Source organism: Hyla sarda, unplaced genomic scaffold (genome assembly GCF_029499605.1).
Source record: "Hyla sarda isolate aHylSar1 unplaced genomic scaffold, aHylSar1.hap1 scaffold_496, whole genome shotgun sequence".
NCBI lineage: Eukaryota > Metazoa > Chordata > Amphibia > Anura > Hylidae > Hyla > Hyla sarda.
Window position 1 is genome coordinate 80387 of NW_026610507.1, and position 25389 is coordinate 105775.

The 25389-nt window shown below is 47.5% G+C and overlaps 9 non-coding genes across 9 annotated transcripts; all 9 read left to right on the forward strand.

Moving 5' to 3' along the window:
- The first annotated feature begins 19 nt into the window (after nucleotides 1-19).
- On the forward strand, nucleotides 20-210 carry LOC130337432 (U2 spliceosomal RNA). The gene has a single exon (XR_008878310.1). It is a non-coding gene; the product is annotated as a U2 spliceosomal RNA (small nuclear RNA).
- Nucleotides 211-2299: 2089 nt separating this feature from the next.
- On the forward strand, nucleotides 2300-2491 carry LOC130337384 (U2 spliceosomal RNA). The gene has a single exon (XR_008878271.1). It is a non-coding gene; the product is annotated as a U2 spliceosomal RNA (small nuclear RNA).
- A 2095-nt stretch (nucleotides 2492-4586) lies between these two features.
- Nucleotides 4587-4778, forward strand: LOC130337381 (U2 spliceosomal RNA). Its single transcript, XR_008878269.1, has one exon. It is a non-coding gene; the product is annotated as a U2 spliceosomal RNA (small nuclear RNA).
- Nucleotides 4779-6868: 2090 nt separating this feature from the next.
- Nucleotides 6869-7059, forward strand: LOC130337433 (U2 spliceosomal RNA). The gene has a single exon (XR_008878311.1). It is a non-coding gene; the product is annotated as a U2 spliceosomal RNA (small nuclear RNA).
- An 8770-nt stretch (nucleotides 7060-15829) lies between these two features.
- LOC130337434 (U2 spliceosomal RNA) lies at nucleotides 15830-16020 on the forward strand. Its single transcript, XR_008878312.1, has one exon. It is a non-coding gene; the product is annotated as a U2 spliceosomal RNA (small nuclear RNA).
- A 2093-nt stretch (nucleotides 16021-18113) lies between these two features.
- On the forward strand, nucleotides 18114-18304 carry LOC130337435 (U2 spliceosomal RNA). The gene has a single exon (XR_008878313.1). It is a non-coding gene; the product is annotated as a U2 spliceosomal RNA (small nuclear RNA).
- A 2102-nt stretch (nucleotides 18305-20406) lies between these two features.
- Nucleotides 20407-20597, forward strand: LOC130337436 (U2 spliceosomal RNA). The gene has a single exon (XR_008878314.1). It is a non-coding gene; the product is annotated as a U2 spliceosomal RNA (small nuclear RNA).
- Nucleotides 20598-22700: 2103 nt separating this feature from the next.
- On the forward strand, nucleotides 22701-22891 carry LOC130337438 (U2 spliceosomal RNA). Its single transcript, XR_008878315.1, has one exon. It is a non-coding gene; the product is annotated as a U2 spliceosomal RNA (small nuclear RNA).
- Nucleotides 22892-24981: 2090 nt separating this feature from the next.
- Nucleotides 24982-25172, forward strand: LOC130337440 (U2 spliceosomal RNA). Its single transcript, XR_008878317.1, has one exon. It is a non-coding gene; the product is annotated as a U2 spliceosomal RNA (small nuclear RNA).
- The last annotated feature ends 217 nt before the right edge of the window (nucleotides 25173-25389 follow it).

A 25389-nucleotide genomic window follows, 5' to 3' on the forward strand; every position in this document is an offset into this window, starting at 1 on the left:
GCCCGCCCCTTTCACGGTTATCGCTTCTCGGCCTTTTGGCTAAGATCAAGTGTAGTATCTGTTCTTATCAGTTTAATATCTGATACGTCCCCTATCTGGGGACCATATATTAAATGGATTTTTGAGAACGGGGGCCGATTTCGAAGCTTGCTTCCGTCGCCCTATGCATTGACCCGATATGGCAGTATCTTCGGGTACAGTGCACCACCCCCTTACAGGGTTAAAAAGAAAGATTCCTACTTTCATTGCTACCTGCTTGCTGGCTAGCCAGCTAGCCAGCCCTGTGGGCCTTGCTGCTGCAGCCAAAAAACAAAAGGTGGTGCTGCTGCTGCTGCTTCTGCTGCTTCTGCTTGTGTCTGGCCGCTGTTGGAGCGTCCAGGCACAGGACTTCTGCTGCTGCTGACTAAATGGCCTCCTTAATTGGATCATTTGAGTAGCCAGCACACCTGTGCAGGTAGGGCATGACATGATAGGCAGCTGCCTTGATAGCGGGTGGGTGCTGAATGTTCCTAATTGACAAAATAAGATTAATGCTTATGAAGAAATATAAAATCTCATCCCTTCCCCAATATCGCGCCACACCCCTACCCCTTAATTCCCTGGTTGAACTTGATGGACATATGTCTTTTTTCGACCGTACTAACTATGTAACTATGTAACATAACATGGGGGGGGGGGGGTCTCCTGGCTGTTCACACAGGTGTGTCATTGCTGTACATTGACCATGCATTGCTTCTGTGGTATTGCAAAGGCAAAGACAAATGCTTCCAGCCATCCATTGCACTAATGGATTGGTCATCAGCTGGCTGTCTATGTCCCGCATCAATATAGACCAAAGTACAGAGGGTTAGGCTATGCTATTGTGCACCTACCTGATGCATCAGAAGGTGCGAGGCCCTTGCTAAATTCTGTGCACAGACTTTGAGATCTATACTTTAGACTGTATCTAAACCTGCTCCAACATGGACTGACATTCTGGCCTACTTTCAGCCGATGCGACTTGTCTGTCGCTGAACAGTCGCTTTTTATGTATTCAGCACCTATGTATAATGTTGTAAAAATGCTCTAGAAGCTAAAGTCGCAGAAATGTCACACATATTTGGCCTGCAACTTTCTGTGCGACAAATTCAGACAGGAAAAATCAGTATAAATCCTTAGAAAATTATCCCCCAGTGTCTCCATCTGCTGGCGGTATTGAATAAGCATTGCTGCACTGATGGGGTATGCATTAGACGAAAAAAAAGAAGAAAAAGAAGAATAATACGCCCAGAAAAGAGGCGAAAAAGGAGAAAAACGTAAAAAAACGTGAAAAAAAAGTAAGAGGAAGAGAAGGGGAAAAAAGGTGGAAATGGGTTTAAAAGTGATTTCGGCGGAGAAATATATATATATATATATATATATATATATATATATATATATATATATACGCGCACACACACACATATATATAAACGTATTCTCCGTTGAGATATTGCAGCCGCTGCTGTGTCCAGGCCCAGGAGCCTTAGCACTGTGCTGTGATGTCACTCAATACCACTGACATCACTAGGTGTAAACAACATCTCTCCTTTGCTGTGTATGTGACTATGGAGCTGTTTGGTGATGTCGTCTATTATGGCCTTCATAGAAGCAACAGGAGATTGTTGCATCCATCTAGAACCCTCAGAACTACAGTGCTATGATGTCACTCACTTCCACAGGCCTTGCAGAGTGTAAACAACAACAACCCAGCTTTGTTGTGTATGTAACCATAGGGATTTGTGATGTCACCTAGAACCTTCACAGCAGCGACAGCTTTATGAGGAGCATCAGCACTGCTCTGCCTGAGCAGAACCATCACCGCCATAGGTTGTCAAATAACCCGGATTTAACCCACACAGGTAAGTCCAATGGGGTGCAGGCATGTCCTCTATGCTTACAGCTTCCCGTGGGTGTTGGTTTGATACCGTTTGGGGACAGCCAAGGAGGCATCTGCAGGCAACAAAGGTAGGTGTGTGCTTGTGTGTGTGTTTCCTATGCAGATCCTAAGCCCAGTGTCACATGCAAGTAGGAGGAGTAAGAAGGGTTCCTGGCAAATCCGGGTTATGGATTGCATTTAAAAAGGCCCCGTGGGAGTGCAATGGGCCCCTGTCTTGCTGCTTAGCAATAATGGTATGGGTTTAGGTTCTGCTGTGTGTACTGGTGGTTGACTGCCCCCCAGCCCAGAGTGTGCATGGAAAATTGTCTGGCAGCCTCCCTGACAGCAAGCAGTGATAGTGCCCATGAAGGGGACCTTGTTGGGCCCGCCCCTTTCACGGTTATCGCTTCTCGGCCTTTTGGCTAAGATCAAGTGTAGTATCTGTTCTTATCAGTTTAATATCTGATACGTCCCCTATCTGGGGACCATATATTAAATGGATTTTTGAGAACGGGGGCCCGATTTCGAAGCTTGCTTCCGTCGCCCTATGCATTGACCCGATATGGCAGTATCTTCGGGTACAGTGCACCACCCCCTTACAGGGTTAAAAAGAAAGATTCCTACTTTCATTGCTACCTGCTTGCTGGCTAGCCAGCTAGCCAGCCCTGTGGGCCTTGCTGCTGCAGCCAAAAAACAAAAGGTGGTGCTGCTGCTGCTGCTTCTGCTGCTTCTGCTTGTGTCTGGCCGCTGTTGGAGCGTCCAGGCACAGGACTTCTGCTGCTGCTGACTAAATGGCCTCCTTAATTGGATCATTTGAGTAGCCAGCACACCTGTGCAGGTAGGGCATGACATGATAGGCAGCTGCCTTGATAGCGGGTGGGTGCTGAATGTTCCTAATTGACAAAATAAGATTAATGCTTATGAAGAAATATAAAATCTCATCCCTTCCCCAATATCGCGCCACACCCCCTACCCCTTAATTCCCTGGTTGAACTTGATGGACATATGTCTTTTTTCGACCGTACTAACTATGTAACTATGTAACATAACATGGGGGGGTCTCCTGGCTGTTCACACAGGTGTGTCATTGCTGTACATTGACCATGCATTGCTTCTGTGGTATTGCAAAGGCAAAGACAAATGCTTCCAGCCATCCATTGCACTAATGGATTGGTCATCAGCTGGCTGTCTATGTCCCGCATCAATATAGACCAAAGTACAGAGGGTTAGGCTATGCTATTGTGCACCTACCTGATGCATCAGAAGGTGCGAGGCCCTTGCTAAATTCTGTGCACAGACTTTGAGATCTATACTTTAGACTGTATCTAAACCTGCTCCAACATGGACTGACATTCTGGCCTACTTTCAGCCGATGCGACTTGTCTGTCGCTGAACAGTCGCTTTTTATGTATTCAGCACCTATGTATAATGTTGTAAAAATGCTCTAGAAGCTAAAGTCGCAGAAATGTCACACATATTTGGCCTGCAACTTTCTGTGCGACAAATTCAGACAGGAAAAATCAGTATAAATCCTTAGAAAATTATCCCCCAGTGTCTCCATCTGCTGGCGGTATTGAATAAGCATTGCTGCACTGATGGGGTATGCATTAGACGAAAAAAAAGAAGAAAAAGAAGAATAATACGCCCAGAAAAGAGGCGAAAAGGAGAAAAACGTAAAAAAACGTGAAAAAAAAGTAAGAGGAAGAGAAGGGAAAAAAAGGTGGAAATGGGTTTAAAAGTGATTTCGGCGGAGAAATATATATATATATATATATATATAATATATATATATATATATATATATATATATATATACGCGCACACACACACATATATATAAACGTATTCTCCGTTGAGATATTGCAGCCGCTGCTGTGTCCAGGCCCAGGAGCCCTTAGCACTGTGCTGTGATGTCACTCAATACCACTGACATCACTTGGTGTAAACAACATCTCTCCTTTGCTGTGTATGTGACTATGGAGCTGTTTGGTGATGTCGTCTATTATGGCCTTCATAGAAGCAACAGGAGATTGTTGCATCCATCTAGAACCCTCAGAACTACAGTGCTATGATGTCACTCACTTCCACAGGCCTTGCAGAGTGTAAACAACAACAACCCAGCTTTGTTGTGTATGTAACCATAGGGATTTGTGATGTCACCTAGAACCTTCACAGCAGCGACAGCTTTATGAGGAGCATCAGCACTGCTCTGCCTGAGCAGAACCATCACCGCCATAGGTTGTCAAATAACCCGGATTTAACCCACACAGGTAAGTCCAATGGGGTGCAGGCATGTCCTCTATGCTTACAGCTTCCCGTGGGTGTTGGTTTGATACCGTTTGGGGACAGCCAAGGAGGCATCTGCAGGCAACAAAGGTAGGTGTGTGCTTGTGTGTGTGTTTCCTATGCAGATCCTAAGCCCAGTGTCACATGCAAGTAGGAGGAGTAAGAAGGGTTCCTGGCAAATCCGGGTTATGGATTGCATTTAAAAAGGCCCCGTGGGAGTGCAATGGGCCCCTGTCTTGCTGCTTAGCAATAATGGTATGGGTTTAGGTTCTGCTGTGTGTACTGGTGGTTGACTGCCCCCCAGCCCAGAGTGTGCATGGAAAATTGTCTGGCAGCCTCCCTGACAGCAAGCAGTGATAGTGCCCATGAAGGGGACCTTGTTGGGCCCGCCCCTTTCACGGTTATCGCTTCTCGGCCTTTTGGCTAAGATCAAGTGTAGTATCTGTTCTTATCAGTTTAATATCTGATACGTCCCCTATCTGGGGACCATATATTAAATGGATTTTTGAGAACGGGGGGCCGATTTCGAAGCTTGCTTCCGTCGCCCTATGCATTGACCCGATATGGCAGTATCTTCGGGTACAGTGCACCACCCCCTTACAGGGTTAAAAAGAAAGATTCCTACTTTCATTGCTACCTGCTTGCTGGCTAGCCAGCTAAGCCAGCCCTGTGGGCCTTGCTGCTGCAGCCAAAAAACACAAGGTGGTGCTGCTGCTGCTGCTTCTGCTGCTTCTGCTTGTGTCTGGCCGCTGTTGGAGCGTCCAGGCACAGGACTTCTGCTGCTGCTGACTAAATGGCCTCCTTAATTGGATCATTTGAGTAGCCAGCACACCTGTGCAGGTAGGGCATGACATGATAGGCAGCTGCCTTGATAGCGGGTGGGTGCTGAATGTTCCTAATTGACAAAATAAGATTAATGCTTATGAAGAAATATAAAATCTCATCCCTTCCCAATATCGCGCCACACCCCTACCCCTTAATTATTCCCTGGTTGAACTTGATGGACATATGTCTTTTTTCGACCGTACTAACTATGTAACTATGTAACATAACATGGGGGGGGGGGGGGGGGGGGGGTCTCCTGGCTGTTCACACAGGTGTGTCATTGCTGTACATTGACCATGCATTGCTTCTGTGGTATTGCAAAGGCAAAGACAAATGCTTCCAGCCATCCATTGCACTAATGGATTGGTCATCAGCTGGCTGTCTATGTCCCGCATCAATATAGACCAAAGTACAGAGGGTTAGGCTATGCTATTGTGCACCTACCTGATGCATCAGAAGGTGCGAGGCCCTTGCTAAATTCTGTGCACAGACTTTGAGATCTATACTTTAGACTGTATCTAAACCTGCTCCAACATGGACTGACATTCTGGCCTACTTTCAGCCGATGCGACTTGTCTGTCGCTGAACAGTCGCTTTTTATGTATTCAGCACCTATGTATAATGTTGTAAAAATGCTCTAGAAGCTAAAGTCGCAGAAATGTCACACATATTTGGCCTGCAACTTTCTGTGCGACAAATTCAGACAGGAAAAATCAGTATAAATCCTTAGAAAATTATCCCCCAGTGTCTCCATCTGCTGGCAGTATTGAATAAGCATTGCTGCACTGATGGGTATGCATTAGACGAAAAAAAAGAAGAAAAAGAAGAATAATACGCCCAGAAAAGAGGCGAAAAGGAGAAAAACGTAAAAAAACGTGAAAAAAAAGTAAGAGGAAGAGAAGGGAAAAAAGGTGGAAATGGGTTTAAAAGTGATTTCGGCGGAGAAATATATATATATATATATATATATATATATATATATATATACGCGCACACACACACATATATATAAACGTATTCTCCGTTGAGATATTGCAGCCGCTGCTGTGTCCAGGCCCAGGAGCCTTAGCACTGTGCTGTGATGTCACTCAATACCACTGACATCACTAGGTGTAAACAACATCTCTCCTTTGCTGTGTATGTGACTATGGAGCTGTTTGGTGATGTCGTCTATTATGGCCTTCATAGAAGCAACAGGAGATTGTTGCATCCATCTAGAACCCTCAGAACTACAGTGCTATGATGTCACTCACTTCCACAGGCCTTGCAGAGTGTAAACAACAACAACCCAGCTTTGTTGTGTATGTAACCATAGGGATTTGTGATGTCACCTAGAACCTTCACAGCAGCGACAGCTTTATGAGGAGCATCAGCACTGCTCTGCCTGAGCAGAACCATCACCGCCATAGGTTGTCAAATAACCCGGATTTAACCCACACAGGTAAGTCCAATGGGGTGCAGGCATGTCCTCTATGCTTACAGCTTCCCGTGGGTGTTGGTTTGATACCGTTTGGGGACAGCCAAGGAGGCATCTGCAGGCAACAAAGGTAGGTGTGTGCTTGTGTGTGTGTTTCCTATGCAGATCCTAAGCCCAGTGTCACATGCAAGTAGGAGGAGTAAGAAGGGTTCCTGGCAAATCCGGGTTATGGATTGCATTTAAAAAGGCCCCGTGGGAGTGCAATGGGCCCCTGTCTTGCTGCTTAGCAATAATGGTATGGGTTTAGGTTCTGCTGTGTGTACTGGTGGTTGACTGCCCCCCAGCCCAGAGTGTGCATGGAAAATTGTCTGGCAGCCTCCCTGACAGCAAGCAGTGATAGTGCCCATGAAGGGGACCTTGTTGGGCCCGCCCCTTTCACGGTTATCGCTTCTCGGCCTTTTGGCTAAGATCAAGTGTAGTATCTGTTCTTATCAGTTTAATATCTGATACGTCCCCTATCTGGGGACCATATATTAAATGGATTTTTGAGAACGGGGGCCGATTTCGAAGCTTGCTTCCGTCGCCCTATGCATTGACCCGATATGGCAGTATCTTCGGGTACAGTGCACCACCCCCTTACAGGGTTAAAAAGAAAGATTCCTACTTTCATTGCTACCTGCTTGCTGGCTAGCCAGCTAGCCAGCCCTGTGGGCCTTGCTGCTGCAGCCAAAAAACAAAAGGTGGTGCTGCTGCTGCTGCTTCTGCTGCTTCTGCTTGTGTCTGGCCGCTGTTGGAGCGTCCAGGCACAGGACTTCTGCTGCTGCTGACTAAATGGCCTCCTTAATTGGATCATTTGAGTAGCCAGCACACCTGTGCAGGTAGGGCATGACATGATAGGCAGCTGCCTTGATAGCGGGTGGGTGCTGAATGTTCCTAATTGACAAAATAAGATTAATGCTTATGAAGAAATATAAAATCTCATCCCTTCCCCAATATCGCGCCACACCCCTACCCCTTAATTCCCTGGTTGAACTTGATGGACATATGTCTTTTTTCGACCGTACTAACTATGTAACTATGTAACATAACATGGGGGGGGGGTCTCCTGGCTGTTCACACAGGTGTGTCATTGCTGTACATTGACCATGCATTGCTTCTGTGGTATTGCAAAGGCAAAGACAAATGCTTCCAGCCATCCATTGCACTAATGGATTGGTCATCAGCTGGCTGTCTATGTCCCGCATCAATATAGACCAAAGTACAGAGGGTTAGGCTATGCTATTGTGCACCTACCTGATGCATCAGAAGGTGCGAGGCCCTTGCTAAATTCTGTGCACAGACTTTGAGATCTATACTTTAGACTGTATCTAAACCTGCTCCAACATGGACTGACATTCTGGCCTACTTTCAGCCGATGCGACTTGTCTGTCGCTGAACAGTCGCTTTTTATGTATTCAGCACCTATGTATAATGTTGTAAAAATGCTCTAGAAGCTAAAGTCGCAGAAATGTCACACATATTTGGCCTGCAACTTTTTTTTTTTTAATTCGTTTTATTGAAAAGTAAATAACTGTAGACCACAGGCCCATTAAAGTGAACATGAAGCATATCCACAATACATAGAAAAGGGTCATGAGACCATACATCAATTTACAGAATGTAAGCGACAGGATACTCCAGGTTACATCACATGGTAAACGTCGAAGTCATAAAACACTACCCAACTGAGGTAGGGAGACTGAAAACAATATAGAACATGAAGGCGAACATTCGCCAAAATTAGCAATCGTATACCATCCCGCGAGGAGCACCAATACTATCACTAGTTAGCGGTACCATCAAATAACCCATGATAAATAATCCCGAAGGGCACCCACGCATCCAAAGAGGTAGAAAGAGAATCGACAAACGTACACAGAAAGAGAACCGAAGGTTAGTAGATACCACAGAGAGCAAGCATAGCATCAATGTATCTTACACTGTCCCAGAGGGAGTCACAGAATACGAGCATTGAGTCAAGGGAGAGGAACACCAACCACCCCACACTGAATAAAATTTACCCGGGCACTTCCTATTTTTGTACACTATGTGTGAAAAAGGCAATGTAGCATTCACCATAGCCTTCCATTGAGTCAGGGTAGGAGAGCCGGGGTCCATCCATTTAAGAGCAATAGCCTTCCTGGCCAAGAACAGAGTTTCCCGCAAAAACGTACGTACGTGATGTGTCCATATCTCTTCATCTAAGATACCAAAAAGGCAGATCAAAGGATCAAGAGATAGGGAAGGTTGGGCTAGAGTAGCTAAAAAAGTGAGCACTGCATGCCAGAAAGCTGCGATATATGGGCAGGCCCAAATCAAATGCCAAAAGTCTGCCCTGGCAGCGCTACAACGATGACAAGCATCGGAGTCTGAACGACCCATTCTATTGAGCCTTAAAGGAGTGATATAACTATAGTGTATAATGTTCAATTGGATCAATTTATTATTCGCCGCCGGGGACACTAACATGTGGGAGGAAAAAATGTCCTCCCATACATCCTTAGTCAAATTAGGGATATGGGATTCCCAATGCCGGACCGCCGGTACTGGAGTGCGGGAGTTCTTGGCCTGAATAAGGTGCGTGTACAGGATGGACACCAGCCCCCTGGGACCCTGTGACTTCAGAACCCCGATGAGGGGAAACGCCGATATCAATGGGCTCCCAATGGGGAACTGGGCATTCAGGGCGTGTCGGAGCTGGAGGTATTTAAAAAAACTGTTTCTGGGAAGAGCATGACCGGATTGCAACTGATCAAATGAACAGAGCACATTGTCACGATAAACCTGCCCCAAGGTGAGCACCCCCGCGTTCTGCCAGAAGACTGGGTCCAGAGCATCGCTCACTTGAGGAAGTTGAGGATTATGCCATAGAGGGGTATCCTCAGCGATGTCAGTATATCCATATATCCCCTTAACAGCCCGCCACACCTTTATAGCCAGCTTATGAAGTTGGAGATAAGCTCTACCACCTAGGACAGGACTATCTAGCAGCATCCTAAGGGACATCATCGGGACAGACCTAGCTAGGGACTGTTCGGAGTCCGGCACCACATCCCCAGAGATCCAGTGCCTGATATACCGAAGTTGACCGGCCAAATAATATAAATAAAAATCAGGGAGTGACATTCCCGCCGCCAGCTTGGGGCGTTGTAACGTGGTTAGCCGAATTTTAGGTCTATTGGGGCCCCAAATAAATGGTGAAAGAAGGGAGTGAAGAGAATCAAAGAAGTGTCTAGGTACAGGCACTGAGGCATGCTCCAGCGCATAAAGGCACTTAGGTAAGACAATGAGTTTAATAAGATTGATTCGGCCAGCGACCGACAATGGGAGCGTGGTCCACACCCGGAACTTCGCTTTAACATAAGGAAGTAGAGTGAGTATGTTGGCGGACAGGTCAAGCAAAGGATCTCTGTGAATGTGCACCCCCAAATACTTAAATGAGGAAACCACCGGGAGGCCATTCATTACCGGGGGCCAATCCCTAGACAGAAGCGGCATCACTGCAGACTTAGTCCAGTTGATGAGTAGACCAGAAAAATACCCAAATCGGTCCATGAGTGTCATGACATAAGGTAGCATCAATGTAGGGTCAGAGAGGAATAACACCATATCATCGGCATAGAGGCCCATGCGCTCCTCCCGGCCCCCCGTAGACATACCTCGGAAGCCAGGATCCTGCCGAATGCGGAGGGCGAGGGGCTCCACTGCCACCGCAAACAGAAGCGGGGACAAGGGACACCCCTGACGTGTGCCCCGGCCGAGAGCAAATGGGGAGGAACACACACCATTCACCAGGATCTGGGCCTGCGGGCATCTGTACAGGAGGGACACCCATTTTCTAAAATTAGGACCAAAACCAAATTTAACAAGGGTAGCCTGCAAATAACCCCATTCCACGGAATCAAAGGCCTTGGCGGCGTCCAGCGACGCCAAAGCCCAATCTCCCCCCAGAGCGTTACCCACCTGGACAGCCGCCTGCACCCTACGGATGTTATCGGATGTGGATTTGCCAGGCATAAAGCCGGATTGATCTGGGTGAATTATGGATAGGATTACCTTATTCAATCGGTTAGCTAAAACTTTCGTAAGCACCTTATAATCCAGATTCAGCAGTGAAATGGGTCTGTAAGAACCGCACTCCACAGGATTTTTATCAGGTTTTAGGAGGACAACTATGGTTGCCTCATACATAGAGGCTGGTAGAATACCATCCTCAAATGCCCGTTCAAACATTGCAAGCAGGGAAGGAAGGAGCATGTCGGAATACCGCAAGTAAATCTCCAGTGGAAGGCCATCAGGGCCCGGAGATTTACCCTTAGTCATGTCCCCCATAGCATCCTGTATCTCCAGTAAGGAGAGGGGGGCCTCCAACATCATCCGATCACTATCCGATAGTACCGGAAAGTCAATACCGTCCAGGTAGGTGTCCAGCTCCTCAGCACCATATTGCACCTGTGAAGAATAAAGATTAGAGTAGTATGTGGCAAAGCAACGCGCAATGTCCGCAACCCCCAACAGCTCGGACCCATCCGAGGCCACTATCTTAAGAATCGCAGGGGCAGAAGAGTTCTGCCTGACTATATGTGCTAACAGCTTACTAGATTGATTGCCATGTTCAAAGAAGAATTGTTTTGTGAAAAACAGCTTTCTATTGGCCTTCTCTGAGAGGTGCAACATATATTGCCGCCCCGCACACAGCCATTCAACCTTATTAGCCTCGGATGAGTCCGCAACGTATCGGGCCTCCAGCTCCGCACATCGTCCAGCCAGCTCCTCCTCCCGCCTAGACGCTGACTTTTTGAGAAAGGAGATAGTGGAGCGCAAACACCCCCTCAAATACGCTTTCAGTGTCTCCCATACCAGGGTGGGGGAACTCCCAGGGGAATTAGCCTCAAGAAAGACTCGAAGCTGGTCCGGAATACGGTCGCAGGGGCCTATCTGTTCCAGCCAGAAAGGGTGGATTTTCCACCTCCGCGGTGAACCAGGATCTACCATGGAGACATCAAGCATTAGGGGGGAATGGTCTGATATAGCCCGCGGTTCATAGGAAACCGCAGAAACTTGGGGAAGAAGGAGCGGGTTGCCACATGCAAGGTCAATCCTGGACAGCGCATTTCTGCCCAGAGTGTGACAAGAGTATTGCCTAGCCTGAGGGTACCTGGCCCTAAAAATGTCCAGCCATCCAACCTCCTCCAGAAACAGCGATAAAGGGCCACCCCCAACTCCCGCCGGGATCCCCCTGGGGCTATGACGATCTAGGGACGGATTCGGTACCATGTTGAAGTCCCCCATACAGAGGACACGGGCAGAGGGATAACTAGCTGCGAATGTAACCGCCTTATGGAGTATATCCATAGAGGCGGGAGGGGGGTTGTATATGAATAAGAAGACAAAAGGCACATTATTTAAAAATGCGTATACAAAGATAAAACGACCCTGTGAATCCTTACGTACTGTAACCGGGTCCCACCTCACTCTCCGACTAACTAGTAGGGAAACCCCCCTTGAGAAGGACGTGTGATAGGAGTGCAAGGACCATTGGACCCAGGGTTTAGAAAACTGACCAGCTCTATCTGGAGTAAGATGTGTCTCCTGCAGTGCCACAATATGAGGCTGATACTTCCTAATATGGGAGAATATCATAGTGCGCTTGCGCGGGGTGCGTGCTCCTCTAACATTCCATGACATTATCTTAATATCAGCCATAAGAAGAGACAACACATAAAACAGCAGGGGGAGAGGTAAAGACAGAGAAGACATACATGCCCCAGCCGGGGTGAGAAATACTGACAGAGATGCGCGGGACCATATATAGACCATAGTACTGAAGTGGCTAGACACAAAACCCTACTAATAGGCGACCTCGCGGGTAGGTATCTTGGAGGCAAAATAAAACCCCAAACTAAGTAGGGGAACAGTAAATAAATCAAACAGTAAACATATTTATACCAGTGTTGCATAAGCATCAGTGGAGCAACAGCTCCATCTAGTGGGGAGAACCTGCTCATACATGCTAACAGTGGAGAACCCTGAGTATGTTCAACAATCAGTAGGAGAATAGTAGTCCAACTGGGACCCGAGAGAAGAAGTGGAGGAGAATACAGGAAGAAAGAAAAGAAAAGAAAAAGAAAAAAAACGAGGGGGGGGGGGGGGGGGAGGGGAAAAGGAGGAAGAGAAAGGGAAGGAGAGAGGAGGGAGAGAGGAAGGAGAGAGAGAGGGGGGACGGGAGGGGGAAGAACAGGGGGTGGAGGGAGGGTCCTACGAAGGAGAGAGGGATAGGGGAAGCAGGAGAGAGAGAGAGGAAATAGAACAGGAGAAACTCATATGATCAACAGTAAATCCCATCCCCTCCTCAAGAGATTGTCCACCCGCCACCCCGACCCCCCCACAAATGGAAAAATAAAAAATTAAGAAAAAAACCAAAAAAAAAAAAAAATTTAAATAACCCCAGCAAACAGGAGTCACACAGCAAGGGACAGTCCAGGTAGGCGAGGACCAAAAGGCCTAAGGCACTAAAATGGGGGGGGGGGGGGGGGGTTGTTGGTTAGGAAGGGAGAATGGGAAGGGGGAGGGAGAAAATGGCACATCAGGGAGGGGGGAAGGAGACCTGAGAAAGATCGCATACTGGTAGTCCTGCGGCCGACGTCCTCCAAGTCCGTGACTCAAAAAGTAAAAATAATAAAAAAAAAGGGGGGGAAAAAAATGAAAAAAAAATGGACCAACCCAGGAAAAAGGGACAGGGTGACGTGGAAGGTAGACTGGAGAGGGACAGAGTGAATCCCTTCAGAGGGTCAGGGTAGGGCCCTCATGCAGTCCCGGAGGATCAGTCCTGAATCAGGGCACACAGCAGTCCAAAGTAAGCAACAGGATGGGGGCGAGGGAAGGGAGAGGTAAGGCCGGGGATCATCAGGGAGGCACTAGGTGCACGGGGAGAGTGGAGGGTCTGGGGAGACTAGGCTCCCGGGGAGGGGGGAAAGAGGAAGCACAGTACCTTGAGCTCCGCAGAGGGGTCCAGGAGACCGGGGCCATACAGGGGGGTAGAGGTAAGGAGAGGGAGACGGCAGGAGGTCCTGTACCAGCATCTCCATCTCCCCACGTAATTCGGGGTCACCTACAGGATCCGGATCAACGTTGGCGCCGTAGCCAGTCATCCGCATCCTGCGGGGAAGTGAAGAAAATCGCCCGGTCACCATCCACGATTCTCAACCGGGCAGGGTACGCCATGGAATATGGTACCCCTCTCTCTCTCAGCCGCGCCTTGATAGAAGTAAACGAGGCCCTCTTGCGTTGAAGATCAGAGGAGAAGTCCGGGAAAATGGACACCTTTGCGTTCTGCACTATGATCTCCGGCAGCCGCCGGGCAGAGCGGAGGATCAAGTCCCGATCATTGCAGTTGAGAAACCTCGCCAATAGAGGACGAGGAGGTGCACCAGGGACCGGAGGCTTAGATGGTACTCGGTGTGCTCTCTCCACGGCGTAAGCAGCTGAGAATGGGGCATCCGGAAAAAGCTCTTTGATCCAGGACTCCACATAGGCCCCCGGGTTCTGACCCTCCGCCCGCTCAGGAAGACCGATCACTCTAATGTTATTCCGGCGCAGCCGGTTCTCGAGGTCATCATTCTTCTGACGGGCCAGATCCAGCTGCTCCCGGACCTCGCGGAGTGAAGAGGGTAGAGGCTGTACCGTGTCTTCCAAGGTGGAGATGCGCGTCTCAGTCTCCGTCACCCGCTCCCTCAGGGTCTGAAAGTCCTGCCGTAGGAGGCCCACGTCCACCCTGACCTCTTCAAGCTTTCCGGTGAGAGAAGTGCGGCATGTCTGGATCGCCATCAGGAGGGTATCGCTCACCTCTCGAAGGGTAAGGTCAGTAGAATCTGCTCCCTCTTCACGATGTGGAGCCTCTCCTTCCTCCTCAGCCGCTAGTAGAACACGCGCCCCGGCCTGAGCGGCGCCATCTTGCCTGACAGCGCGGGCATAGTCCCGGAGCTTTTCCACGGCCGGTCGATCCCTGTTTCTCGTCGGGTCTTGTTTAGAGGCCATAATGCGGGTCCTCAGCCGAGTCTGTGGGGTCAGGGACTCCAGGATTCACCTCAGGATAAGTTAAATGCAGGTTCTAAGCGGGAGCACTCACAGCGTGCGACCGCTCATCTCAACCGCCAAGCCACGCCCCCTTGGCCTGCAACTTTCTGTGCGACAAATTCAGACAGGAAAAATCAGTATAAATCCTTAGAAAATTATCCCCCAGTGTCTCCATCTGCTGGCGGTATTGAATAAGCATTGCTGCACTGATGGGGTATGCATTAGACGAAAAAAAAGAAGAAAAAGAAGAATAATACGCCCAGAAAAGAGGCGAAAAGGAGAAAAACGTAAAAAAACGTGAAAAAAAAGTAAGAGGAAGAGAAGGGAAAAAAAGGTGGAAATGGGTTTAAAAGTGATTTCGGCGGAGAAATATATATATATATATATATATATATATATATATATATATATATATACGCGCACACACACACATATATATAAACGTATTCTCCGTTGAGATATTGCAGCCGCTGCTGTGTCCAGGCCCAGGAGCCTTAGCACTGTGCTGTGATGTCACTCAATACCACTGACATCACTAGGTGTAAACAACATCTCTCCTTTGCTGTGTATGTGACTATGGAGCTGTTTGGTGATGTCGTCTATTATGGCCTTCATAGAAGCAACAGGAGATTGTTGCATCCATCTAGAACCCTCAGAACTACAGTGCTATGATGTCACTCACTTCCACAGGCCTTGCAGAGTGTAAACAACAACAACCCAGCTTTGTTGTGTATGTAACCATAGGGATTTGTGATGTCACCTAGAACCTTCACAGCAGCGACAGCTTTATGAGGAGCATCAGCACTGCTCTGCCTGAGCAGAACCATCACCGCCATAGGTTGTCAAATAACCCGGATTTAACCCACACAGGTAAGTCCAATGGGGTGCAGGCATGTCCTCTATGCTTACAGCTTCCCGTGGGTGTTGGTTTGATACCGTTTGGGGACAGCCAAGGAGGCATCTGCAGGCAACAAAGGTAGGTGTGTGCTTGTGTGTGTGTTTCCTATGCAGATCCTAAGCCCAGTGTCACATGCAAGTAGGAGGAGTAAGAAGGGTTCCTGGCAAATCCGGGTTATGGATTGCATTTAAAAAGGCCCCGTGGGAGTGCAATGGGCCCCTGTCTTGCTGCTTAGCAATAATGGTATGGGTTTAGGTTCTGCTGTGTGTACTGGTGGTTGACTGCCCCCCAGCCCAGAGTGTGCATGGAAAATTGTCTGGCAGCCTCCCTGACAGCAAGCAGTGATAGTGCCCATGAAGGGGACCTTGTTGGGCCCGCCCCTTTCACGGTTATCGCTTCTCGGCCTTTTGGCTAAGATCAAGTGTAGTATCTGTTCTTATCAGTTTAATATCTGATACGTCCCCTATCTGGGGACCATATATTAAATGGATTTTTGAGAACGGGGGCCGATTTCGAAGCTTGCTTCCGTCGCCCTATGCATTGACCCGATATGGCAGTATCTTCGGGTACAGTGCACCACCCCCTTACAGGGTTAAAAAGAAAGATTCCTACTTTCATTGCTACCTGCTTGCTGGCTAGCCAGCTAGCCAGCCCTGTGGGCCTTGCTGCTGCAGCCAAAAAACAAAAGGTGGTGCTGCTGCTGCTGCTTCTGCTGCTTCTGCTTGTGTCTGGCCGCTGTTGGAGCGTCCAGGCACAGGACTTCTGCTGCTGCTGACTAAATGGCCTCCTTAATTGGATCATTTGAGTAGCCAGCACACCTGTGCAGGTAGGGCATGACATGATAGGCAGCTGCCTTGATAGCGGGTGGGTGCTGAATGTTCCTAATTGACAAAATAAGATTAATGCTTATGAAGAAATATAAAATCTCATCCCTTCCCCAATATCGCGCCACACCCCTACCCCTTAATTCCCTGGTTGAACTTGATGGACATATGTCTTTTTTCGACCGTACTAACTATGTAACTATGTAACATAACATGGGGGGGGGGGGGGGGGGGGGGTCTCCTGGCTGTTCACACAGGTGTGTCATTGCTGTACATTGACCATGCATTGCTTCTGTGGTATTGCAAAGGCAAAGACAAATGCTTCCAGCCATCCATTGCACTAATGGATTGGTCATCAGCTGGCTGTCTATGTCCCGCATCAATATAGACCAAAGTACAGAGGGTTAGGCTATGCTATTGTGCACCTACCTGATGCATCAGAAGGTGCGAGGCCCTTGCTAAATTCTGTGCACAGACTTTGAGATCTATACTTTAGACTGTATCTAAACCTGCTCCAACATGGACTGACATTCTGGCCTACTTTCAGCCGATGCGACTTGTCTGTCGCTGAACAGTCGCTTTTTATGTATTCAGCACCTATGTATAATGTTGTAAAAATGCTCTAGAAGCTAAAGTCGCAGAAATGTCACACATATTTGGCCTGCAACTTTCTGTGCGACAAATTCAGACAGGAAAAATCAGTATAAATCCTTAGAAAATTATCCCCCAGTGTCTCCATCTGCTGGCGGTATTGAATAAGCATTGCTGCACTGATGGGGTATGCATTAGACGAAAAAAAAGAAGAAAAAGAAGAATAATACGCCCAGAAAAGAGGCGAAAAGGAGAAAAACGTAAAAAAACGTGAAAAAAAAGTAAGAGGAAGAGAAGGGAAAAAAAGGTGGAAATGGGTTTAAAAGTGATTTCGGCGGAGAAATATATATATATATATATATATATATATATATATATATATATATACGCGCACACACACACATATATATAAACGTATTCTCCGTTGAGATATTGCAGCCGCTGCTGTGTCCAGGCCCAGGAGCCTTAGCACTGTGCTGTGATGTCACTCAATACCACTGACATCACTAGGTGTAAACAACATCTCTCCTTTGCTGTGTATGTGACTATGGAGCTGTTTGGTGATGTCGTCTATTATGGCCTTCATAGAAGCAACAGGAGATTGTTGCATCCATCTAGAACCCTCAGAACTACAGTGCTATGATGTCACTCACTTCCACAGGCCTTGCAGAGTGTAAACAACAACAACCCAGCTTTGTTGTGTATGTAACCATAGGGATTTGTGATGTCACCTAGAACCTTCACAGCAGCGACAGCTTTATGAGGAGCATCAGCACTGCTCTGCCTGAGCAGAACCATCACCGCCATAGGTTGTCAAATAACCCGGATTTAACCCACACAGGTAAGTCCAATGGGGTGCAGGCATGTCCTCTATGCTTACAGCTTCCCGTGGGTGTTGGTTTGATACCGTTTGGGGACAGCCAAGGAGGCATCTGCAGGCAACAAAGGTAGGTGTGTGCTTGTGTGTGTGTTTCCTATGCAGATCCTAAGCCCAGTGTCACATGCAAGTAAGAGGAGTAAGAAGGGTTCCTGGCAAATCCGGGTTATGGATTGCATTTAAAAAGGCCCCGTGGGAGTGCAATGGGCCCCTGTCTTGCTGCTTAGCAATAATGGTATGGGTTTAGGTTCTGCTGTGTGTACTGGTGGTTGACTGCCCCCCAGCCCAGAGTGTGCATGGAAAATTGTCTGGCAGCCTCCCTGACAGCAAGCAGTGATAGTGCCCATGAAGGGGACCTTGTTGGGCCCGCCCCTTTCACGGTTATCGCTTCTCGGCCTTTTGGCTAAGATCAAGTGTAGTATCTGTTCTTATCAGTTTAATATCTGATACGTCCCCTATCTGGGGACCATATATTAAATGGATTTTTGAGAACGGGGGCCGATTTCGAAGCTTGCTTCCGTCGCCCTATGCATTGACCCGATATGGCAGTATCTTCGGGTACAGTGCACCACCCCCTTACAGGGTTAAAAAGAAAGATTCCTACTTTCATTGCTACCTGCTTGCTGGCTAGCCAGCTAGCCAGCCCTGTGGGCCTTGCTGCTGCTGCTGCTGCTGCAGCCAAAAAACAAAAGGTGGTGCTGCTGCTGCTTCTGCTGCTTCTGCTTCTGCTTGTGTCTGGCCGCTGTTGGAGCGTCCAGGCACAGGACTTCTGCTGCTGCTGACTAAATGGCCTCCTTAATTGGATCATTTGAGTAGCCAGCACACCTGTGCAGGTAGGGCATGACATGATAGGCAGCTGCCTTGATAGCGGGTGGGTGCTGAATGTTCCTAATTGACAAAATAAGATTAATGCTTATGAAGAAATATAAAATCTCATCCCTTCCCCAATATCGCGCCACACCCCTACCCCTTAATTCCCTGGTTGAACTTGATGGACATATGTCTTTTTTCGACCGTACTAACTATGTAACTATGTAACATAACATGGGGGGGGGGGGGGGGTCTCCTGGCTGTTCACACAGGTGTGTCATTGCTGTACATTGACCATGCATTGCTTCTGTGGTATTGCAAAGGCAAAGACAAATGCTTCCAGCCATCCATTGCACTAATGGATTGGTCATCAGCTGGCTGTCTATGTCCCGCATCAATATAGACCAAAGTACAGAGGTTTAGGCTATGCTATTGTGCACCTACCTGATGCATCAGAAGGTGCGAGGCCCTTGCTAAATTCTGTGCACAGACTTTGAGATCTATGCTTTAGACTGTATCTAAACCTGCTCCAACATGGACTGACATTCTGGCCTACTTTCAGCCGATGCGACTTGTCTGTCGCTGAACAGTCGCTTTTTATGTATTCAGAACCTATGTATAATGATGTAAAAATGCTCTAGAAGCTAAAGTCGCAGAAATGTCACACATATTTGGCCTGCAACTTTCTGTGCGACAAATTCAGACAGGAAAAATCAGTATAAATCCTTAGAAAATTATCCCCCAGTGTCTCCATCTGCTGGCGGTATTGAATAAGCATTGCTGCACTGATGGGGTATGCATTAGACGAAAAAAAAGAAGAAAAAGAAGAATAATACGCCCAGAAAAGAGGCGAAAAGGAGAAAAACGTAAAAAAACGTGAAAAAAAAGTAAGAGGAAGAGAAGGGAAAAAAAGGTGGAAATGGGTTTAAAAGTGATTTCGGCGGAGAAATATATATATATATATATATATATATATATATATATATATATATACGCGCACACACACACATATATATAAACGTATTCTCCGTTGAGATATTGCAGCCGCTGCTGTGTCCAGGCCCAGGAGCCTTAGCACTGTGCTGTGATGTCACTCAATACCACTGACATCACTAGGTGTAAACAACATCTCTCCTTTGCTGTGTATGTGACTATGGAGCTGTTTGGTGATGTCGTCTATTATGGCCTTCATAGAAGCAACAGGAGATTGTTGCATCCATCTAGAACCCTCAGAACTACAGTGCTATGATGTCACTCACTTCCACAGGCCTTGCAGAGTGTAAACAACAACAACCCAGCTTTGTTGTGTATGTAACCATAGGGATTTGTGATGTCACCTAGAACCTTCACAGCAGCGACAGCTTTATGAGGAGCATCAGCACTGCTCTGCCTGAGCAGAACCATCACCGCCATAGGTTGTCAAATAACCCGGATTTAACCCACACAGGTAAGTCCAATGGGGTGCAGGCATGTCCTCTATGCTTACAGCTTCCCGTGGGTGTTGGTTTGATACCGTTTGGGGACAGCCAAGGAGGCATCTGCAGGCAACAAAGGTAGGTGTGTGCTTGTGTGTGTGTTTCCTATGCAGATCCTAAGCCCAGTGTCACATGCAAGTAGGAGGAGTAAGAAGGGTTCCTGGCAAATCCGGGTTATGGATTGCATTTAAAAAGGCCCCGTGGGAGTGCAATGGGCCCCTGTCTTGCTGCTTAGCAATAATGGTATGGGTTTAGGTTCTGCTGTGTGTACTGGTGGTTGACTGCCCCCCAGCCCAGAGTGTGCATGGAAAATTGTCTGGCAGCCTCCCTGACAGCAAGCAGTGATAGTGCCCATGAAGGGGACCTTGTTGGGCCCGCCCCTTTCACGGTTATCGCTTCTCGGCCTTTTGGCTAAGATCAAGTGTAGTATCTGTTCTTATCAGTTTAATATCTGATACGTCCCCTATCTGGGGACCATATATTAAATGGATTTTTGAGAACGGGGGCCGATTTCGAAGCTTGCTTCCGTCGCCCTATGCATTGACCCGATATGGCAGTATCTTCGGGTACAGTGCACCACCCCCTTACAGGGTTAAAAAGAAAGATTCCTACTTTCATTGCTACCTGCTTGCTGGCTAGCCAGCTAGCCAGCCCTGTGGGCCTTGCTGCTGCTGCTGCTGCTGCAGCCAAAAAACAAAAGGTGGTGCTGCTGCTGCTTCTGCTTCTGCTTGTGTCTGGCCGCTGTTGGAGCGTCCAGGCACAGGACTTCTGCTGCTGCTGACTAAATGGCCTCCTTAATTGGATCATTTGAGTAGCCAGCACACCTGTGCAGGTAGGGCATGACATGATAGGCAGCTGCCTTGATAGCGGGTGGGTGCTGAATGTTCCTAATTGACAAAATAAGATTAATGCTTATGAAGAAATATAAAATCTCATCCCTTCCCCAATATCGCGCCACACCCCTACCCCTTAATTCCCTGGTTGAACTTGATGGACATATGTCTTTTTTCGACCGTACTAACTATGTAACTATGTAACATAACATGGGGGGGGGGGGGGGGGGTCTCCTGGCTGTTCACACAGGTGTGTCATTGCTGTACATTGACCATGCATTGCTTCTGTGGTATTGCAAAGGCAAAGACAAATGCTTCCAGCCATCCATTGCACTAATGGATTGGTCATCAGCTGGCTGTCTATGTCCCGCATCAATATAGACCAAAGTACAGAGGTTTAGGCTATGCTATTGTGCACCTACCTGATGCATCAGAAGGTGCGAGGCCCTTGCTAAATTCTGTGCACAGACTTTGAGATCTATGCTTTAGACTGTATCTAAACCTGCTCCAACATGGACTGACATTCTGGCCTACTTTCAGCCGATGCGACTTGTCTGTCGCTGAACAGTCGCTTTTTATGTATTCAGAACCTATGTATAATGATGTAAAAATGCTCTAGAAGCTAAAGTCGCAGAAATGTCACACATATTTGGCCTGCAACTTTCTGTGCGACAAATTCAGACAGGAAAAATCAGTATAAATCCTTAGAAAATTATCCCCCAGTGTCTCCATCTGCTGGCGGTATTGAATAAGCATTGCTGCACTGATGGGGTATGCATTAGACGAAAAAAAAGAAGAAAAAGAAGAATAATACGCCCAGAAAAGAGGCGAAAAGGAGAAAAACGTAAAAAAACGTGAAAAAAAAGTAAGAGGAAGAGAAGGGAAAAAAAGGTGGAAATGGGTTTAAAAGTGATTTCGGCGGAGAAATATATATATATATATATATATATATATATATATATATATATATATATATATACGCGCACACACACACATATATATAAACGTATTCTCCGTTGAGATATTGCAGCCGCTGCTGTGTCCAGGCCCAGGAGCCTTAGCACTGTGCTGTGATGTCACTCAATACCACTGACATCACTAGGTGTAAACAACATCTCTCCTTTGCTGTGTATGTGACTATGGAGCTGTTTGGTGATGTCGTCTATTATGGCCTTCATAGAAGCAACAGGAGATTGTTGCATCCATCTAGAACCCTCAGAACTACAGTGCTATGATGTCACTCACTTCCACAGGCCTTGCAGAGTGTAAACAACAACAACCCAGCTTTGTTGTGTATGTAACCATAGGGATTTGTGATGTCACCTAGAACCTTCACAGCAGCGACAGCTTTATGAGGAGCATCAGCACTGCTCTGCCTGAGCAGAACCATCACCGCCATAGGTTGTCAAATAACCCGGATTTAACCCACACAGGTAAGTCCAATGGGGTGCAGGCATGTCCTCTATGCTTACAGCTTCCCGTGGGTGTTGGTTTGATACCGTTTGGGGACAGCCAAGGAGGCATCTGCAGGCAACAAAGGTAGGTGTGTGCTTGTGTGTGTGTTTCCTATGCAGATCCTAAGCCCAGTGTCACATGCAAGTAGGAGGAGTAAGAAGGGTTCCTGGCAAATCCGGGTTATGGATTGCATTTAAAAAGGCCCCGTGGGAGTGCAATGGGCCCCTGTCTTGCTGCTTAGCAATAATGGTATGGGTTTAGGTTCTGCTGTGTGTACTGGTGGTTGACTGCCCCCCAGCCCAGAGTGTGCATGGAAAATTGTCTGGCAGCCTCCCTGACAGCAAGCAGTGATAGTGCCCATGAAGGGGACCTTGTTGGGCCCGCCCCTTTCACGGTTATCGCTTCTCGGCCTTTTGGCTAAGATCAAGTGTAGTATCTGTTCTTATCAGTTTAATATCTGATACGTCCCCTATCTGGGGACCATATATTAAATGGATTTTTGAGAACGGGGGCCGATTTCGAAGCTTGCTTCCGTCGCCCTATGCATTGACCCGATATGGCAGTATCTTCGGGTACAGTGCACCACCCCCTTACAGGGTTAAAAAGAAAGATTCCTACTTTCATTGCTACCTGCTTGCTGGCTAGCCAGCTAGCCAGCCCTGTGGGCCTTGCTGCTGCTGCTGCTGCAGCCAAAAAACAAAAGGTGGTGCTGCTGCTGCTGCTTCTGCTTCTGCTTGTGTCTGGCCGCTGTTGGAGCGTCCAGGCACAGGACTTCTGCTGCTGCTGACTAAATGGCCTCCTTAATTGGATCATTTGAGTAGCCAGCACACCTGTGCAGGTAGGGCATGACATGATAGGCAGCTGCCTTGATAGCGGGTGGGTGCTGAATGTTCCTAATTGACAAAATAAGATTAATGCTTATGAAGAAATATAAAATCTCATCCCTTCCCCAATATCGCGCCACACCCCTACCCCTTAATTCCCTGGTTGAACTTGATGGACATATGTCTTTTTTCGACCGTACTAACTATGTAACTATGTAACATAACATGGGGGGGGGGGGGGTCTCCTGGCTGTTCACACAGGTGTGTCATTGCTGTACATTGACCATGCATTGCTTCTGTGGTATTGCAAAGGCAAAGACAAATGCTTCCAGCCATCCATTGCACTAATGGATTGGTCATCAGCTGGCTGTCTATGTCCCGCATCAATATAGACCAAAGTACAGAGGGTTAGGCTATGCTATTGTGCACCTACCTGATGCATCAGAAGGTGCGAGGCCCTTGCTAAATTCTGTGCACAGACTTTGAGATCTATGCTTTAGACTGTATCTAAACCTGCTCCAACATGGACTGACATTCTGGCCTACTTTCAGCCGATGCGACTTGTCTGTCGCTGAACAGTCGCTTTTTATGTATTCAGAACCTATGTATAATGATGTAAAAATGCTCTAGAAGCTAAAGTCGCAGAAATGTCACACATATTTGGCCTGCAACTTTCTGTGTGACAAATTCAGACAGGAAAAATCAGTATAAATCCTTAGAAAATTATCCCCCAGTGTCTCCATCTGCTGGCGGTATTGAATAAGCATTGCTGCACTGATGGGGTATGCATTAGACGAAAAAAAAGAAGAAAAAGAAGAATAATACGCCCAGAAAAGAGGCGAAAAGGAGAAAAACGTAAAAAAACGTGAAAAAAAAGTAAGAGGAAGAGAAGGGAAAAAAAGGTGGAAATGGGTTTAAAAGTGATTTCGGCGGAGAATATATATATATATATATATATATATATATATATATATATATATACGCGCACACACACACATATATATAAACGTATTCTCCGTTGAGATATTGCAGCCGCTGCTGTGTCCAGGCCCAGGAGCCTTAGCACTGTGCTGTGATGTCACTCAATACCACTGACATCACTAGGTGTAAACAACATCTCTCCTTTGCTGTGTATGTGACTATGGAGCTGTTTGGTGATGTCGTCTGTTATGGCCTTCATAGAAGCAACAGGAGATTGTTGCATCCATCTAGAACCCTCAGAACTACAGTGCTATGATGTCACTCACTTCCACAGGCCTTGCAGAGTGTAAACAACAACAACCCAGCTTTGTTGTGTATGTAACCATAGGGATTTGTGATGTCACCTAGAACCTTCACAGCAGCGACAGCTTTATGAGGAGCATCAGCACTGCTCTGCCTGAGCAGAACCATCACCGCCATAGGTTGTCAAATAACCCGGATTTAACCCACACAGGTAAGTCCAATGGGGTGCAGGCATGTCCTCTATGCTTACAGCTTCCCGTGGGTGTTGGTTTGATACCGTTTGGGGACAGCCAAGGAGGCATCTGCAGGCAACAAAGGTAGGTGTGTGCTTGTGTGTGTGTTTCCTATGCAGATCCTAAGCCCAGTGTCACATGCAAGTAGGAGGAGTAAGAAGGGTTCCTGGCAAATCCGGGTTATGGATTGCATTTAAAAAGGCCCCGTGGGAGTGCAATGGGCCCCTGTCTTGCTGCTTAGCAATAATGGTATGGGTTTAGGTTCTGCTGTGTGTACTGGTGGTTGACTGCCCCCCAGCCCAGAGTGTGCATGGAAAATTGTCTGGCAGCCTCCCTGACAGCAAGCAGTGATAGTGCCCATGAAGGGGACCTTGTTGGGCCCGCCCCTTTCACGGTTATCGCTTCTCGGCCTTTTGGCTAAGATCAAGTGTAGTATCTGTTCTTATCAGTTTAATATCTGATACGTCCCCTATCTGGGGACCATATATTAAATGGATTTTTGAGAACGGGGGCCGATTTCGAAGCTTGCTTCCGTCGCCCTATGCATTGACCCGATATGGCAGTATCTTCGGGTACAGTGCACCACCCCCTTACAGGGTTAAAAAGAAAGATTCCTACTTTCATTGCTACCTGCTTGCTGGCTAGCCAGCTAGCCAGCCCTGTGGGCCTTGCTGCTGCTGCTGCTGCTGCAGCCAAAAAACAAAAGGTCGTGCTGCTGCTGCTTCTGCTGCTTCTGCTTCTGCTTGTGTCTGGCCGCTGTTGGAGCGTCCAGGCACAGGACTTCTGCTGCTGCTGACTAAATGGC